At 37.4% G+C, this 14456-nt stretch overlaps 1 long non-coding RNA gene across 4 annotated transcripts in view; it reads left to right on the forward strand.

Annotated features, from left to right (window-relative positions):
• LOC106988521 (uncharacterized) overlaps positions 1-14456 on the forward strand; it is a 188719-nt gene that overhangs the window by 95147 nt on the left and 79116 nt on the right. For all 4 annotated transcript variants that reach the window (XR_003420697.2, XR_008296236.1, XR_008296235.1 and 1 more), the window contains exon 3: positions 12296-12405. This is a non-coding gene — a long non-coding RNA (uncharacterized LOC106988521). The remainder of the gene's footprint in view (positions 1-12295; positions 12406-14456) is intronic.

The raw sequence follows: 14456 nt of genomic DNA on the forward strand, positions 1-14456 counted from the left end.
TGAAAAGGACATTCCTACTTCTCGGAAGATAAAAAGTTGTGTAACTAGTCTAGTGATGGTTTTAGGGGACCTACAACGTTTAATTGTATATTAATGTCACCTATTTCATAATAGATGTTAATAGATCATTAGTAGTTAGTAGACATTAGGAAGATGTTCAGTTGAAGTTTGAAAGAGAACAGAGTGTGACATCCAGAGTATCCAAGATGTCTCCCAAAAGTAGCAAATGTTTTGGTGGATCTTGTCCTTAATTTTCTAGGCTCAAACACATAATTTTGTCAACACTTAAAAAATAAGCACATATCTGTAGTTGATTGTTTCCCAATATTTGTTACTCTCCCTGAATAAGGATAATGTATTGCCACCTTCTTGAACTCCGGTGAGGCTAGGTGACTTGCCTTGCTGATGTAGTTTCTGGGTAGAATTTTTTATGTTCTGTTTCTCTGGTGGTAATACAACAACCTATGATGTTCCCGATAGGAGATATTCTGTAAGGCTGGGATTCCAGGGGAGGATCACATGGACCAGATCTGTAGATGCCTGTGTTGTAATCACTAAGGTTTGGGAGGGGGGGTCATTTATCTCAGAATAACTTCTGTTCTGATGGATGAAATCTCTCAAAGATGCTCTAATATTAGCCAAGACTTATGTGTATACTGAGACAAATTTTCCCACATAAAGTAAAAATAGAATCCACGTGGGCCAGAATACTTTTGTGTGCATGACCATTACATTCTTACACTGAGATAGAGCTGCAGTGGAAAGTTGAATTATAGACCCAATATCCTTGGTCATGAATTTTTGTTCTTTGAGAGTGGATTTTGTTTCAGGAAATAGCTCTAACCAAAATTATTTGGAACTAAATGTAATGTATTAAGGTGGTTACAATTTACAGTTTCAGAAAAATAGCTATGAGTGGGAGAGCAGTTGTCAACTTCCTTCCTGCAAATAGCAGGAATCCTCATCCCTCCTTTTGCCAAAATACTCACAGATTTTAAAAATAAGTTTTGTGATACTTGACATTATTTTAATTAGATCTAAGACGTCCTCATTCTGTAATGTCCTATAATTTTTTTTTCCTGATGATTTACAATATTGTCCTTCATCTCAGATGTAATTTCCATTCTGGCTAACCAAGTTTTGACAAGGATCAGGGTGACTACTTTAGAATAAGGTATACAGTGGAGTCAGACATTTTCTCTACCATTTTTGAAACTATATTTATGAACTTTAAACCACTGACTGATAAGTAAATAATTCTAGCAAACTAAGTGTCTTATAGCCACTCAAAAAGGCTAAAAACACAAAATTAAGTCCCATTTTTTAATTAAAAAATTGTTTTAATGTTTACTTTTTTTGAAAGAGAGCGCGAGACAGAGTGTGAGTGCGGGAGGGGCAGAGAGTGGGGGGGCAGAGAGAGGGGAACGTAGACTGCGAAGCAGGCTCAGGGCTCCAAGCTGTCAGCACGGAGCCTGACACAGGACTCCAACTCATGAACTACAAGATCATGACCTGAGCTGAAGTCGGACGCTTAACCGATCCAGCCACCCAGGCGCCACAAGCCTCATTTTTAAAATACAAATAGATTCATAGATTTGTCTCTTTTGATTAGGTAACTTTGTAACATCATAATGATTTTTTGTTTTGTTTTGTTAGCTGAGTCTCAAACCTATGCTTGTAGAATTCATTTAATGAAAGCAATTTCTTCCCTTTGGAGTATTATTAAGATGGATTTTTGTAATCTTAGTGCAGTCCTTGGATTCACTAGGGGAATTTAAATTTTCAATACCCAATTGAAATTAATATATTAGAAGTATAAACTCAAGTGTTTATTTGCATACTAACTTTTGCTGAAGATACATATGTCCAAAATATTTGATAAAAAAATCTACCTACCCAGGTTAAGGATACCCAGAGCATCAGCCTGAAGGAAAATCCACTCAGTATTCTTTATCCAATCTTCAGTTATAGAAAAAAGTTTGTTAGGTGATAAGCATTTTTTTCCCCATTTATACTTGCCAAGTTGGGGGCAATTCAGCATCCCAGTCTGTCTTTAATAGAACTCTTGTGTCCTGGTTGGAGAATCTCCATTGTTTGTATACTTCATGAGAGATTGAACTCACTTCCCACTGTGGAAACTGAGGGGGTCAGGGCATGTGATTTAGACCTGGCCAAACAGACACTTCTTTTTCTCAGGACTTTGGAATTTTGAGTGAAAGACACAAAGGGTGGCAAAAGGTTATTCATTGCATCTGTGATCAAATCTTTCTTGCTTAGGGACCATTGCTGCTGTTTTTTTGGCCTTACCCTTAGAAACCCCCCACTTACTATTTTAAAAAGCTGATTCTTTAGCCCTTGTCAATTCTATGGCTCTTCTGATTTGCTTCTAGTACATTATCTTTTGCTAAAGTTAGTCATAGTCAGTTTCTTTGGCTTGTAACCAAGAAACATTTCTATTGAAGACAATGGGAAGAGTTAAAGTTTTTTAAATTTACATGATAATGGATAAGTAACAGTTTGAAGGTTCAGGAGACTACAGATTTAAAGCAACAAGCAGATTTCAAATTTTTGTCCATCAAATCAGCAAGGATGAAAAAGAGAAAACAAGACACTAAGGAGAGAAGTGGGAAAGCCTCACATGCAGTGTTGATAGGATATAAGTTGAAATATTAATCTATACTACAGTACAATTAATAGTATATATAGTATAGTACATCTGTAGTATAGTATAGTACAGTTTGGTATAAATTAACTTTTAACATGAGCATATCCTTTGATTTAGCAATCCCGCTCCAATTACTGACTTTTAAAAAATAACAGCCCTTCATGCTTTTGCATATTTGCTGTCCAGTTTTCTCAACACCATTTGTTGAGGAGACATTCTTTTTCCCACTGGATATTTTTTCCTGCTTTGTCAAGGGAAACAAAAACAAAAATAAATTATTGGGACTACGTTGATATAAAAAGCTTTTCCAAAGTAAAGGAAGCAATCATTAAAACTAAAAGGCAACCTACAGAATGGGAGAAGATATTTGCAAATGATATATCTGATAAGGGGTTAATATCCAGAATATATAAAGAACTTACAGAGGTACCTGGGCAGCTCAGTCAGTTAAGTGTCCAACTCCAGCTCAGATCATGATGTGGCAGTTTGTGAGTTCAAGCCCCACATCAGGCTCTCTGTTGTCAGCGTGGAGCCTGCTTCAGATCCTCTGTCTCTCTTTCTCTGCCTCTCCCCAACTATGCAAACTCCCTCTCACCCTCTCTCTCTCCCTCTCTCTCAAAAATAAACATTAAGAAGAAAAGAACTTATAAAACTCAATACCCCAAAAATAAATGATCCAGTTAAAAAATGGGCAGAGGACATGAATAGACATTTTTCCAAAATGACATACACATGGCCAACAGACACATGGAAAGATACTCAACATCACTCATCATCAGGGAAATGCAAATCAAAACCACAATGAGGGAAGCCTGGGTGGCTTAGTCTCTTAAGTGTTGGGCTTCGACTCAGGTCATGATCTCGAGCCCCAAGTCAGACTCTCTGCTGTCAGCACAGAGCCTGGAGCCTGCTTTGGATCCTCTGTCCCCCTCTCTCTCTGCCCCTACCCCACTGGTTCTCTCTCTCTCTCTCTCTCTCTCTCAAAATAAATAAATAAACTTAAAAAAAAACTACAATGAGATATCACCTCACAACCTGTCAGAACGGCTAAAATAATAACACATGAAACAACACTATTGGCAAGGATGCAGAGAAAGGGGAATGCTCTTGCACTGTTGGTGGGAATGCAAACTGGTGAAGCCACCTTGGAAAGCAGTATGGAGGTTCCTCAAAAAGTTAAAGTAGGACTTCCCTACAATCCAGTAATTGCACTACTAGGTATTTAGCCAAAGAATACAAAAATATTAATTCAAAGGTATACAGGTACCCTGGTATTTGTAGCAGTATTATCTATAATAGCCAAATTATGGAAGCAGCAAGTGTCTAGTGATATATATATGTATATGTATATATGTATATGTATAATGGAATATTACTCAGCCATAAAAAGGAACAAATCTTATCATTTGCAATGACATAGATGGAACTAGAGAGTATTATGCTAAGCAAAATAAGTCAGTCAAACCATATCATTTCATTCATATGTGGAATTTAAGAAACAAAGCAGATGAGCAGAGGGACAAAAAAAAGAGAGAGGCAAACCAAGATATAGACTCAACTATAGGGAACAAACTGATGGGGACAAGAATGGAAGTGGGCATGGGGATGGGCTAAGTAGGTGATGGGGATTAAGGAGTGCACCTGTGATGAGTACCAGGTGTTGTATGGAAGTGTCAAATAACTATATTGTACACATGAAATTAATATTACACTGCATGCTAACTAACTGGAATTTATATAAAAACTTAAAAAAATAGCCCCCGTTAGAAATGTATATATGCACAGCGATTCTCACTGAAGCAGTTGGAGAATATAAAATTGACAAAAACCCAAATTTCCGTCAATAAGAAATTGTTTAAATAAATTGTAGTGTATACATACAATGTTGTGTTTTGTAGCAATTAAAGTACATAGGGATATATTTGATGACAGAGAAAAATATCCATGACTTTTCTTGATAGACATTATTTTAAAATAATTTCAGATTTATTAAAAAAAAAAAAGTGCTGAGGCACCTGGCTGGTTTGCTTGGTTAAGTAACCGACTCTTGGCTTGGACTCAGGTCATGATCTCATGGTTCATGAGATTGAGCCTGGAGTCGGACTATGCACTGACAGGGCAAAGCCTGCTTGGGATTCTCCCTTCCTCTCTCTCTGCCTCTCCCACTCACTCTCTCAAATAAACATTTTTAAAATTAAAAAAAAAAAAGTGCTAAAATGTATATGACATTTCAAGGGACTCTGGATAGCTGAAATTCTTGAAAAAGAACAAAGTTAAAGGTCTTATACTTCCTAATTTGAAAACTTATTATGAATTTGAAATAACCAAGACGGTGTGGTATTGGCATAAAGACAGACGTATATGTCAATGAAACAGATTAGTCAAAAATAAACACTCACATATATGATCAAATGATTTTCAACAAGGATGCCAAGACCATCCAGTGGGGAAAGGATAGTTTCTTCAACAAATGCTGTTAGGAAAACTGGATATCGACATGCAAAAGAATTAAGTTGGACCTTATTTAATGCCACGTACAGAAATTAACTCAAAGGGATCAGAGACCTAAAACTGAGACCTCAGTTAGTGATAGAATTACCACATTATCCAGCAATTCCAATTCTGGATAAATATCCAAAATAATTGAAAGTAGAATCTCAAAGAGATATTTGCACACCTGTGTTCATAGTAGCACCATTTATAATAGACAAGAGGTACAACAACCCAAGTGTCTACTGGTGAATGAATGGATAAAGGTATGTGGATATGAATAGTATATACAATTTAGTCTTTAAAAAATGAAGTTCTGACTATTATGGACCGAATAGTCATAATTTCTATGTTCCCTAGACATTCAGATGTTGAAATCTTAATCCCCAATGTAATAGTATTAGGAGGCCTTTGGGAGGTACTTAGGTTTTGATGAGGTCATGTGGGTGGAGACTCCATGATAGAGTTATTGTCATTATAAGAAGAGGAAGAGGTTAGAGCTTTCTGTTTCCATCATATGTGGACATAGCAAGAAGTCTGTAAGTCAGAAAGAAAGCTTTCACCAGAAGTGGACTATGCTGGCTCTGATCTTCCCATTTCCACAACTGTGAGAATTGTCTATGGTTTAAGCTACCCAGTCTATGGTATTTTGTTATAGCAGCCTAAGCTGACTTAAGACACTTAACACACAACAATGTGGATGAAGTTAGAGGAGACTGAGCCAAGTGAAAAAAACAGCCAAAAAAGACAAATATTGTAAGATCCCACTTGCACAAGGTGTTTAGAGTAGTCAAATCCATAGAGATAGAAAGTTGAATGGGCAGTCACCAGGGACAGGAGGGAGGGGGACATGAGGAGTTATTATCTAATGGGTATAGAGTTTTAGTTTTGCAAAATGAAAAAGTTCTGAAGATTGGTTGCACAACAACGTGAATAACATCTTAACACTACCCAACTTTACATTTTATTTATTTATTTATTTATTTATTTATTTATTTTTAACATTGATTTATTTTTTTATTTTTTTATTTTTTTTAATTTTTTTTTTCCAACGTTTATTTATTTTTGGGACAGAGAGAGACAGAGCATGAACGGGGGAGGGGCAGAGAGAGAGGGAGACACAGAATCGGAAGCAGGCTCCAGGCTCTAAGCTGTCAGCACAGAGCCCGACGCGGGGCTTGAGCTCGCGGGCTGCGAGATCATGACCTAAGCTTGAGCTCACGGGCTGCGAGATCATGACCTAAGCCGAAGTCAGATGCTTAACCGACTGAGCCACCCAGGCGCCCCAACTGAACTTCACATTTAGAAGTAGTTAAGATGGTAGATTTTATGTTATGTGTTTTTCACCAGAATTAAGAAATGGAACCACATGAATGAGTTCCAAAAAATAAGTCATTTAAATTTAAAGGGAAAAATCAAGAATGTAGTACAAGTAGTTCCTGTATCCCCCTCACCCAGTTTTGCTTATTGTTTAAAAAAATTTTTTTTAAATGTTTATTTTTGAAGGAGAGAGAGAGAGAGAGACAGTGTGAGCAGGGGAGGGGCAGAGAGAGAGGGAGACAGAATCTGAAGCAGGCTCTGGGCTCCAAGCCGTCAGCACAGAGCCTGATGGGGGCTCGAACTCACAAACCGTGAGATCATGACCTGAGCTGAAGTCGGATGCTCAACCGACTGAGCCACCCAGGCGCCCCACCCAGTTTTGCTTATTGTTAACGTCTTACATTAGTATGGTACATTTGTCACAAGCAATGAATCCATATTGATACATTATTTTTTTCTCTATCAGTCATTATTTAAAAAAATTAATTAGAATTTTTTAAATATTTATTTATTTTTTGAGAGAGAGAGAGAGAGAGAGAGTGAGACAGAGCACGAATGGGGGAGGGACAGAGAGAGAGGGGGACACAGAATATGAAGCAGGCTCCAGGCTCTGAGCTGTCAGCACAGAGCCCAATGCAGATCTCACGAGCAGTGAGATCATGACCCGAGCTGAAGTCAGACGCCTAACTGACTGAGTCACCCAGGTGCCACTAATTAATTTATTTTTTAATTTACATCCAGGTTAGTTGCATGTAGTGCAACCATGATTTCAGAAGTAGATTCCAGTGATTCATCCCCTGTGTGTAACACCCACTGTTCATCCTTAATTGCCCCTTGCCCATTTAGCCCATTCCTCCTCCCACAACCCCTGTAGCAACCCTCTGTTTGTTCTGTATACTTAAGAGTTTCTTATGTTTTGTTCCCCTCCCTGATTTTATATTATTTTTGCTTCCCTTCTCTTATGTTCATCTGTTTTGTATCCTAAATTCCTCATATGAGTGAAGTCATATATTTGTCTTTCTCTGACTGACTAATTTTGCTTAGCATAATACCCTCTAGTTCCATCCACATAGTTGCTGACACATTATTAATAACTAACCTCCACATTATATTCAGATTTTACTATTTTTGTCCCTAATGTTCTTTTTCTGTTCCAGGATCCTATTCAGGATACCACATTACACTTAGGTGTCATGTTTCCTTAGCATCTTTGGTGTGTGACATTTTTTCACACTTCCTTGTTTTTGAGGAACGCTAGTCAGATATTTTATAGAATACACCTCAATTTAAAGTTGTCTGGTGTGGGGGGGGGCCTGGGTGGCTCAGTCGGTTGAGCGTCCGACTCCAGCTCAGGTCATGATCTCGCCGTCCGTGAGTTCGAGCCCCGCGTCGGGCTCTGTGTGGACAGCTCAGAGCCTGGAGCCTGTTTCAGATTCTGTGTCTCCCTCCCTCTGTCTCTGACCCTCCCCCGTTCATGCTCTGTCTCTCTTTGTCTCAAAAATAAATAAACATTTAAAAAAATTAAATAAAAAAGAATAAAGTCTGGTGTTTTTCTCATGGTTAGACTGGGGTCATGGGTGTTTGGGAGGATGAGGATGAAGATGAAGTATGGTTCTCATCATATTAAGTGTATTTGCTATCAACTTGGCTTATCACTGATGATATTAACCTTGATCACCTGATCAAGGGAATGTTTGTCAGGTTTCTTCACTATAAATATACTTTTATCTCTTCTTTTACTTTCCATACTCTACTCTTTGTAAACAAGTGACTAAGTGCAGCCCAAAATCAAGGGGAGGAGGGAGTTAAGCTTCACCTTCTTGAGGAGGAAAGTACCCACATAAACTATTTTGGAATTCTTTTGTATGGGAGATTTGTCTCTTTCCCTTTAACTTATTTTTTAAGTCATTTATTTATATCAGTATAGACTTATAGATATTAATTATATACTTTGAGTTATAATTCAATACTATGCTATTTATTTTGCTCTTAAATTGTTTAGTTTTAACTATTGGGACTTTTTTTTTTTTTTTTTTTTTTTTTTTTTTTTTTTGGTTGGCTCCTGTGTCCCATTATTTAGTTTTTGGATGTTTCCTTACTTTCTGACACTACAAGATGCTCCAGTATCATCTTGTATTTTCCCTCACCTAGTCTTAGAATTGGTCATTCTACAAAGGATCCCTGATTTCTTTTATTGGAGAATGGTATTAGAAACCAAGTTCTGAAATGTTTGTTGAAAATGTTTGTTGCCACTGGAGTATCATTGCTTCTAAGCCCTGGACAGAACTAAAAAATATTTGTATGTGTACTAACCTGTGTATGTACACATTTGCATCATTATTGCTTTACCCATCTCTATCTATAGTAACCTAAAACAGTTCATACTGGGGGCTGAGTGGCTCAGTTGGTTAAGTGTCTGACTCTTGATTTTTGGCTCAGGTCATGATCTCATGGTTCATGAATTTGAGCACTGCATCAGGCTTCATGGTGACAGCGTGGAGCCTGCTTGGGATTCTGCCTGCCTCTCCCCTGCTTACTCTCTATCTCTCTCTCAAAAACAGAAAACAAAAAACAAACAAAACCCAGTTCATACTGATGTCTTCCAATCTAATCTAGCATGCAGTGTTCCTTCTTGCCTTCTCCTTTTACATCTCTACATTCTTCTTTTCCAGTAGTGAGAAGCCTCCTCCCACCATCAGCCATACATTTACTAATTTGTTCAATCCCAGCACGTGTGTAACAGTTTCAGAATCATTAGCTTTTACTCCAGTATGAAATGACAGTATTTATGTCGTTCCTTATTGCTTTAGTTTTAGTGTCCAGTCAACGGTGTAAAAGTTATTAAAAGGTGATTTTCAAGAAAGTGCTTAAACTTTACTCTTAAAAAATGTTTTGAAATTATACAAAATATATACAACTACATTATTATTATGAAAGATTGAGGGAATGTAGAGGATAAGACACAAAACATGGCTAGGAGTTTGGTTTATATCTTTCTTAAATTTTTTTTTAATGTTTATTCATTTTTGAGAGACAGAGCATGAGCGGGGAAGGGGCAGAGAGAGAGGGAGACACAGAATCAGGAAATAAACATGTCATGCTCTCTCTGTCAGCTGTAGGAGAGAATATTCCTTTCTTTTTCTAGCTTCTGGTGTTCATTGGTAATACCTGGCGTTTTTTGGTTGGTAGATGCAGCACTCCAGGCACTCGACCATCATATCCCTACGGATCTTCGCAATATCTTCTCTCTGTGGGTGCCCCTGCTTACACAATGTTTCTCTCTCTTGTAAGGACACCACTCATATTGGATTGGGGCCCATTCGACTTGTGTATGACCTCATCTTAACTAATCTGCAATTAACATTTTTTTTTCAAATAAGGTCACATTCTGAGGTACTGGGGGGATAGAGCTTTACCACAACTTTTAGGGAGACACAATTCTACCTGTAGCATTGACTTCTCATTTTTTGCTATCAAAGCCATTAAAATGAGAATGATTGTGAGTACTTTTTTGTGTATGTGTGTGATAGTCTTCAGACAGAGTTTCAGAAGAGGAATTATCAGGTCAAATGGTGCATACCTTATATTTTTGTAACATTCTGCAAAATTGTCTTTACAAAAAGATTCATTCATTTGCCATCTTCCCAACTCTGTGTGAGAGAGCCCGTTCCACACATGTATATGAATACTTACTGTTATTGTTTAAAAAAAAATATTGCCTTTCTATTGGGACAAAACATGATCTTAATAAAGTGGCAGATACAATATTTCCCTTTTTGGCTCTAAAGTAGCTTTGATTGTGTTCTAAATCTTTCAAAGCCTATTTCAACTTTTTTTCCTTCAGAACCCAGAGGGGCAAAAAAAAGCTGACTCTTGGGTCTCAGTATCAGAGAGACCCATTCTTCCTTCTGACCTCTCATCTGTCATCTGGGCTCTGCTCCAATCTCAAATTCTTTATTTCTTTTCCCAACTAAAAACAAATAAAAGTGGAAAAAATCTCCTGGATACATCAATGGATGCAAAAAGGTGTTGGGGATGGGGTTGATAAATGCTATTTATGCTAGCAATTTCTGAGCTTCAGTTAAACTGGTTAAAAGTTCCATTAATCACCCCTTGTTTCCTAGTTAGACTTTTGTAGACTCTTGCAAAAGTGACCATTGTCATCTAAGAACACATCCTCAGAGTTTGGGGATGGTACAGTAGCAGTTTTTCCAGGGATAGTGACTCCCATGTGTGATTTGCCATCTCTTGTGAGGCCTCCTGGTACCTGTACCTGTGCTTGATGCATAGAACTCCAGACACAGTTGATGAAACCATGAATAAGGGGAAATTTTTACATCATAGCCACCTACATCAACCTGCTTTCTCCCTCTACCAGGTGAAAGTCTCCTTCTATTTTGAAAGAGAAGCATCCCTATCTTCACCGTGGCAGGCCAAAACTCTACAAAGGTTAACAGATGTCCAGTAGATTTTCAGAGGATTGCCCTAGAGAACTGAGTATTAACCAGTATGTGAAAGAATTGCCTAAAGCCAGGAGAAGAGCCCACCAAAAAATTAGGGGGAACAGTAACCAGGGCTCAGATAGGGTCAGGGATAGAATCTGCTCCCATGGGCTACAATGGAAAACCTCAAAATCCACAGGGCAGTGGACAGAGGAGTTTAGTACTAGAGTAAACACAGCACTTGTCCCACCTAACAAATGTTGAAAACAAGACCCAAAAGGATGAAGTAAAACTCAGAAATGTTTATAGGAATACAAAAATATCCAGGAACCAAAAAGCTAACATTCACAATTTCAGGGATCAGTGAAAAATTACCATGCAAAGAAGCAGGCCGATATCATGCATAATGAGGAGAAAAATCAGTTAATTAAAACTGACCCAGAGTGGCACAGATATTACCACCAGCAGATAAGGACATTAAAATAGTTTCACTGCAATCTATGCCATAGTTTAAAAAGCTAAAGGGAAGATTAAATGTGTTGAGACATAAAAGATTAAAAAAAGCAAATCAAATTTCTAGAGATGAAAACTCTAACGTCCGAGAGAAAAAATACAATGGAGGAGGGGCACTCAGTCAGTTAAGTGTCTGGCTCTTGATTTTGGCTCAGACCATGATCTCACAGTTGTAGAACTGAGCCCCACATCAGGCTCTGTGCTGATGGTGCAGATCCTGCTTGGGATTCTCTCTCTCTTTCTCTCTCTCTCTGCCCCTACACCCCTGCCCCTCAAAATAAATAAATAAATAAATAAATAAATAAATAAATAAATAAATAAAAATAAATAAAAACTTAAAAAAATACACTGGAGGAAATATATAGTACATATCACAGAAGAAAATATTAACAAACCTGCAGACTGAAATAGAAACTATCCAAAATGAAACATAGAGAAAAACTTAAAAAAGGAACAGAGTATTAGTTATGAGAAAAAACTTCAAGAAACCTAATGTGCATGTAATTTAAGTCCCTGAAGGAATTTAGAAAAAATATTTGAAGAAATAATGGCTGAAAATTTCCAAATTTGATGAAGATCATAAACCTATAGATCCAAAAATTTCAATAATCTCTAATCACAAGAAACAGAAAATGGCATCATGGCACATAATAAATTGCTCAAAACCAGTGGTTTTGAAAAGAAAAATAGGAAAGCAGCCAGGATGAAAAAACATGTTATGTATATAGAGGAACAAGAATAAGCATGACATCAGATTTCTTTTAAAAAAACAAGTCACATTTAAGAATACAGTGAAGCAACAACTTTAAGGTACCAGAACGAAAAGCTAGAATTCTATATCCAGCAAAATGTTTCTCATCAGCAGATTTGTGGTACAAGAAGTGCTAAAGGAAGTCTTTCAACAAGAAAATGATACCAGATAAAATTGTGCATCTACACAAAGGAATAAAGGCACAGGAAATGCCAATTGCATAGGTAAGTATATGACTTTTTTTCTGTTATTTAAATTTTTAAAAAGATAATTAACTAAACAAAATTAATAATAGTGTATGTGGGGATAATACATATGTAGGACCAAAATGTAGGACAAAAAGAGCAGAAGGGTTGCCTAGGGAGAAATGGAAATATACTCTTGTAAGGTTCTGATGCTATATGTGAAATGACATACTATCACTTGAAGATAGTGATAAGTTAAAATGAGTCCTTGGTGATGACCCTTAAGCCACCATTAAAATAATAAGACAAAGATTTATAGCTAATAAATTGGAAAAGGAGAAAAAAAAAGAACCATAGAAAAGGATTAATCCAAAGGAAGTCTGAGAAAAGGAAGAGAGAGAGAACCAAGAACAGGTGGGACAAATAGAAAACAAATATCAAGATGGTAGATTTAGACCTAATGCTACCAATAATCACATTACATACAATTGGTTTAAGGTCATAATGGGACATTATAAAGGTGCAGGTATTGGTTTTCCACAAATATTCTTCCCCTTTCTCAAATAATAAAACTTCTGACTACTACCTGTGTACGTGATTGCCCAATAGAGACAACATTTCCCAGCCACCCTTGCAGCCAAATGTAGCCATATGACTACATCCTGGCCAAAGATCCAAAAACACAAGCGTTGTGTACATTTCTAAGATGTGCCCCGAAAAGGAGTGGTCTTGTGCACTCTATTTTTTCCCCTTTTCCACAGTTTGGGAGATGGTGAGAGCCATCTTAGCCAACGTGGACCATCTTGTAATCAGATAAAGAAACGACATGTCAAGAATGGCAGGGTTACACTACCAACCCTTGGCTGTATACCTCTGAACTACTTCAAGAGAGAACAATAAACTTCTACCACATACAAGCTGCTTTCTTAATATGGTTTACCCCAAAGCATACTCTGAGATAAGGACTTGTTTGCCATTAATTTATTTGGGAAGTCATCCTAGGAAGCAAAGGCAAGAGAGAAAAGGCAATAAAGGGTGCACTGATGTGTGGGTAACTGCTGGAGGCACATCCTATGGGATATGCCCCAAGAAACTCACCTTAAAACAACCCAGCACTATTCAGGCATTCTGGGACATTTACTGACTAACTCCCTTTCCCACTGGAAGGTGTTTCTTCCCTAGGGTATTTACTCTCCAGGGCTGTCACTTTTCCAGAAACTGCCTTCATGTGCCACTTCAGGTGAAGCTATCAGCAGTGTGGGGTAGCATCATGTCTGGGTAATAGAGTATTACTCTTGTGAGTATGTTTTCTCATGTAAAAGTAGCCCAGCTGTCACAATTAAAATGGAAAATTTCTGGGGCACCTGGGTGGCTCAGTCAGTTGAGTATCCAGCTTCGGCCCAGGTCATGATCTCATGGCTCATTGGTTTGAGCCCCACATCGGGCTCAGTGCTGACAACGCAGAGCCTGAAACCTGTTTTGGATTCTGTGTCTGCCCCTCTGTCTCTGCCCCTCCCTGCTTGCAGTCTGTCACTCTCTCTCTCTCAAAAATAAATAAACATAAAAAATTTAAAAGCATGGAAAATTTCTAATAAGAAAATTGTAATTATTTACTATTTTGCTCCAGAGATATTGGACTCAATCCTTTAAAAATAGTGCAGAATCACTACTTTTTTGATATTGCTTTATGGAATAAGAATAAGCATTAAGCACTCAGATTTGTGTAATCAACTAACACTTCACAAATTTGGTGTAAAAGCATTAATTTATGGCCTTTGTAATTTTAATAATTACTTATTTTCCATTATTTTATTAAAATTTTCAAGGTCTAGCTGGTCATTTCTTTTACTATTTATTATGGATATTCTGGCATCATGAGTTAGGTAATAATACCATAAATACTCAGCTTCTTTACTTGTTTGTCACATCAGAAATTCCCAGACACCATACCTTAAATATTTTTACTAGTAAGCATAGTATGTGTTTTATGTTGGGGTAATAAGTTATGTGCCCAGTACGTGGCCTCTGGTTTCTCATTTAATGCACAGTAGGTGTAAATTAATATATCACAGCACAGCTTTTCTGAGGGC

This window comes from Acinonyx jubatus, chromosome B1, assembly GCF_027475565.1.
Source record: "Acinonyx jubatus isolate Ajub_Pintada_27869175 chromosome B1, VMU_Ajub_asm_v1.0, whole genome shotgun sequence".
In the NCBI taxonomy this organism is placed as follows: domain Eukaryota; kingdom Metazoa; phylum Chordata; class Mammalia; order Carnivora; family Felidae; genus Acinonyx; species Acinonyx jubatus.